At 30.2% G+C, this 5,374-nt stretch overlaps 1 long non-coding RNA gene across 3 annotated transcripts; it reads left to right on the top strand.

Annotated features, from left to right (window-relative positions):
• Positions 1-576: 576 nt before the first annotated feature.
• On the top strand, positions 577-4,511 carry LOC120091868 (uncharacterized). 3 transcript variants are annotated; one of them, XR_016524675.1, is made up of 5 exons: positions 577-627; positions 822-1,547; positions 3,260-3,355; positions 3,442-3,836; positions 3,904-4,511. It is a non-coding gene; the product is annotated as an uncharacterized LOC120091868 (long non-coding RNA). The 3 variants fall into 3 exon arrangements; XR_016524676.1 differs by having other exon boundaries at positions 588-627; positions 829-1,547; XR_005485854.2 differs by lacking the exon at positions 577-627 and having other exon boundaries at positions 653-1,547.
• Positions 4,512-5,374: the final 863 nt, after the last annotated feature.

The raw sequence follows: 5,374 nt of genomic DNA, 5'->3' as shown, positions 1-5,374 counted from the left end.
ACGAATTGGTATACGTGACCTTAGATGTAATAAATTATCTTAAGTATTAAAATAAAATAAATATATTTAACAACTTGTGAGAAGAGGATTCGAAGCACTCTTAATTAATTGTTTTAATTTGGTAAAAAAAAATATATCTTAACCAATTATGTTATATTCAAATTAACTATATTTCAAGGTTGTATTAAATGCATCACATGTTGAAATGTCCCATCAATAAGGGCGTAGTTAGACCTACTTTCTTTGATGGAAGCAAATATGCAATTAAAAAAAAAAAAACAAAGTAAAAATGAGAGGAAGATGACACCCTTATGCAAGCTAAGCACTTCCAAAAAGAAAAATAAATTAGCTTAGCTTGAGGAAAAGGATGTGAGAATGATTCCCATTTAATTTGGTGATGATTGGATCAACTTATGCAAATGGTAGTGGAGTTGGAAATTTCCCAATCTTTAAAATAATATTGTCAATAGCTCATGGAGCATTTATTGGATTTTTAGAACACTACTATAAAAACTATATTATTTAACATTTGGAATTTTTAAATACTTACATTTTTATATATATATAAAAAAAGTCAAGTAACATGTAAATTTGAAAAACGTTAAGAATAATGAAAAAAAAGTGGAGGTTGGTAAAAATTTTCGGATTTTTTTCATTCCATTTTTACATGACCCTTTATAAACGTCATGTAATTTGTGGTTTATTTGTTTTAGGGTTTCATTTAAAACGCAGAAGTTAGCAACAATTTTTGGATTTTTTTTATTTTGTTTTTATTCGATGCTTCATAAATGTCAAGTAATTTATGCTTTGATTTTTTTAAGGTTTCAGGGAGACGCCCCAAAGCTCTGAAACCGCACCAAAAACCTACCTCCGATGACTCCTTCTGCAACTTCCTCTCAATCACCTCCTAAGCCTTTGAAGAACGCTAGCAAGGCTGCGATTAAGGAGATGCTTCTGACTCCGAGGTTCTACACGACTGATTTTGATGAGATGGAGACGTTTTTCAACACCGAAGTCAACAAGAATTTGAACCAAACTGAGTTTGAGGCTTTGCTCCAGAAGAAATCAAGTCCCATCTTCCATTAGCCAGTATTTCATTTGCTTTATCTGGTTCTCTATTTCTAATGTCTTCCTTCGGCTTTGTTTGGAAGTGTTTTGAAGTATATGTTTTACATTAAACCAATATGCTAAAGAAAACATATTGTTATTGCCAATTTTGTTGTGGGTTTTTTTTCAGATCAATTCTTGCTTGCTTCTTTTTTGCAAGGAGGGAGACGACTGGAAGTTTGAAATTTTTTCTTTCTAATGAAGATAATTCAATTGTGTCTGAAGCGTTTATATTGCTTTGAACTCAATTTTCTAATATATTTGATATCTTTATGTAATTTTTCCACCTCTCCCATTTTTCTTGCATTCAGTAACCATTTTTGTTATATTTGTTTTGATGGTCAAACAAAAAGTGTCCTCAAGGTGTTTCGACAGAAGGCCTATGAGACAATCGAAGGGACAACAATATCTTGTTCTTGTTGGGGAACTTGTCTAGTGAGGTTAGTAGTACCAAACAACTCCCATTTAAACCTTTTTTTCTTTATTTTGTTATTCAACCATTAGTTATAGCTAAAATGTTTAGAATGGATAATTTTTTGTTTGTGGACTATGTGCATTTAATCCAGAAAAACTAGAAAATTGCACATGTTTAAAAATAGTTGTTTTGAAGTATATTGTTATGTTTAAAAATATTTATAAAAAGTTTTATTTTGTTATCCAACCATTGTTATGTTTAAAAATAGTTATATTATTTTTAAACATAACAATAAATTAAACTATGTGAAGTATATTGTTGTTTTCAAAATTTATTAGAGAAATATTGTTGTTTTGGGAGTTTGAGGCTAGAAGTCGAGGATTGAGGATTCGATTAATGTAGAGGTCAAAAGTTGAGAACTCGACAAACAAAGAAAAACTTGGAAATAATATGTATATTAGGGTTGTCGAGAGTTGAAGTTTCGACATACATAAGTCGAAACTTCAACCCTCGACAAGGAATATAAGTGGGTGAAGCTAATTTTGTGATGAGGATCTCGCTCTAGAAGGAAATCTCGCTAATTTTGTGATGGGGATCTCGCTCTAGAAGGGAATCTCGCTAGAAATGTGGGTTGAATCTTGTGAGCATCGCTAGGAAGACAGTTTGTTAAATAAATGCTTGAGAATTTCGCTCATGAGGAGGATCTCGCTCATAATTGTCTTCACTATATTTACTTTCCATATATATATATATATATTACACATGACCAATGAGAAAAAAAACATTAATCATCATTAATGAAAAAATAACAACAATAACAGAATTTTGAATTGTAAGAGAGAGTGAGATTCTGAGCGAGATTGTAAGAGAGAGCGAGATTGTAAGAGAGAGCGAGATTGAGAGCGAGATTGTAAGAGAGAGTGAGATTGGGAGCGAGATTGTAAGAGAGAGCGAGATTGTAAGAGAAAGCGAGATTATGAGCGAGAGCGAGATTGTGAGCAAGAGCGAGATTGAGTTTAATTTGTTGTTATTTTAATTTGAAAAGTTTAATTTGTTGATATTTTTAAAAATAGTTATAAAAAGTTTAATTTATTGTTATGTTTAAAAATAGTAATAAAAAGTTTAAATTTATTGTTATGTTTAAAAAATTGATGTTCATAAAACTTAAAAAGTTTATGTATATAAACTAAAAAATATAATATTTTTTAATATACTTCTTATAAAAAGTATAATACAAAAAATTGATGTTTGTCTTTTTTTTTTTTTTTTTTTTTTTTTTTAGAAAATGGCAGGCAAATGCTTGGGATTTTTGTTGTTTACAAATGGTAATATGATTAATACAAAAAAGTTATACATTATTATTTTAATTAACTTGTACATTATTCTTTTAATTAACTTGTACATTATTCTTCTAATTAAGTTGTACATTATTCTTCTAATTAAGTTATACATTATTCTTCTAATTAAGTTGTACATTATTCTTCTAATTAAGTTATACATTATTCTTCTAATTAAGTTGTACATTATTCTTCTAATTAAGTTGTACATTATTCTTTTAATTAAGTTGTACATTATTCTTCTAATTGAGAAACAAATATTTTTTTAATTAAGAAATAAATATTTTTTTTTTCAGATCATGGTTTTAAACCCAAGACCTGTTGATCTCAATGTTTTGTACGACCAGTCTATTTTTATATCACTGATCTAGTTAATTTAAATTCTAAATTATCAATTTAGAAATTTAGGTGGAGAGACAAATGTTGTGTGACTAGGACAGCCATACATGTAGTCCGCCGATTTAGATACATGTTTGATCTGTTTCAACCTGAACAGGTACATTACACTGAACCTAATTATTTTATACACATTTTTATTGTATTTGTCTTTAATATGATCTAATATAATATTTTGTGTTTTAGGTTATTTGGGAGTCGTACAAAATTATTATGCATACTTTGCCTAATTTTTGTACGAATGGTCAAAACATATGGCGGACGATGAGTCCTCTTATATGTTTTCACATTGGTGAATGACATCTTCTTGACAGGGTGATGAGACAATTTGATTTTCAGCAGAATATCTCATCGCCTTGTAATACTGAACTCGTATTGTATGATATTGACCTAAGGACTGGAGATTGGTTCGAAAAAGTTGCACATTTGATAGTGCGATGGCACTATCGTGCAAGGTTTATTGCAATGGGAGTTTCTCTTGAACAATTTGACACAGATGTCATTCCAGAATATATATTCATTGGTATAATAATATCACAAGGCGCTATGTCACTCGTCCGGGAGCAGCTGTGGGTCATCTGGTAAATGAATATTATCTAATTATTTTTAATTTAAATTTATTTTAAATATTGTCTAATTATTTTATAGTTCACAGAGATCGAACAACCGTAGACTCCGTGAGGTTACGAATGATCCGAACCAGGTTCTTGCTATATGTAGTGACAACCAAAGCTATATGGAGGAAATTCATTATATGTACGATATATCTATTGTTCCTCCACCAACTCCTAGACGTAGAGGACCTATTTGGGAAGAGGATGAGTTTGATGAGGTTGCATATAATGTGGAAGAGTTGCCCCCTATGATGCAGACGCAAAGTCAAACTGATTATGTTAGTCCGATGGTGATGATGCCAACATTTGGTTCATGACATTATGACTCAGAGGCTGGTCCTTCGTCTTTATACGTGCATGGACATGGTCGGGGTCGTGGAGAGCATAATGAATATTTATATTATGAAACGCCTGCAGAGGTACCAGAGCAACATCAAGAAGGACCCGAGCAACCTCAAGTTCGAAGTCGACGACGACAACCAGCTCAAAATCGACGACGTCCGCCTTGTGGGACACATTGATTTTTATAATTATTTTTATATAAATGGGATATTTAATTTACATTTTTTTATTTTTATGAGATATTATTTTTTTAATTTATTCTTTTTATATATTATGAATAGTAATTATTTTGATATAGAAGCTTTTAAATGTCATTGACATAAATAATAATATCAGATAGTCTAAATCTAAAAAGTTAGGTAAAAAAAACTTCAATATTCAAATTTACATATTTTAGATAATAATTTGGGGACATAATAAATCAAATCAACACTCAAAACCTTCACACACAAGTCTATAAATAAGACTAATTGATATAAAGAACAAAAATTTTAATCACAATAGTGAGGTCAATAGTTTAAAAGATTTTACAATAATGATCTTGGATTCCTTTTGTACATTTGGTACCAAGATTTTGATGGAGTTTTTTTTCTTTTTTTTTTTAAATTATTAATAATAATAAAAAAAAATTAGAAATTATTTTTATAAAATGGAAAATTAAAAAAAAAAAAAGAGGAAAGAAAGAAGAAGGTGGAATGTGTAAAAAAAGAAAAAAAAAAAGGAAATTTGTACGGATATCTCGCTCTCGCTCTCGCTCAAAATCTCGATTTCACTCTCAAGATCTTGCTATCGCTCTCAAAATCTCGCTCTCTCAAACTCTCACTCTCTCTTAAATCTCGCTCTCTCTCTTACTCTTCCCTCTTTCGTTCTCTCCCAATACAAAATTATTTTTAACACATCAAATAATTATGAGTGTTATGAAGAAAGTCTCCGGAATGAGGAAGGTCTTTCATTTTCTCCACATCAAATAATTATGAGGAAGGTCTCTGGAATGATAATTAAACAGACTTAATAATAATGTTAGGGTAAGGTCGAGGATTTAAAGTTTGACGTGCAAATGTAAAGCGAAACGGGAAGGTCGAGGGTTCAAAATTCAACCTATCTAGGTCAAATTTTCAACCCTCAACTTATTTTTTTTTAAAAAAAACAACAATATTTTTACA

The sequence above is a fragment of the Benincasa hispida genome, chromosome 11 (assembly GCF_027475165.1).
Source record: "Benincasa hispida cultivar pf3 chromosome 11, pf3_genome.v1.1, whole genome shotgun sequence".
Taxonomy (NCBI): Eukaryota; Viridiplantae; Streptophyta; class Magnoliopsida; order Cucurbitales; family Cucurbitaceae; genus Benincasa; species Benincasa hispida.
Note: the sequence above shows the minus strand (reverse complement) of the source record. Positions and strands in the feature narration are given on the sequence as shown.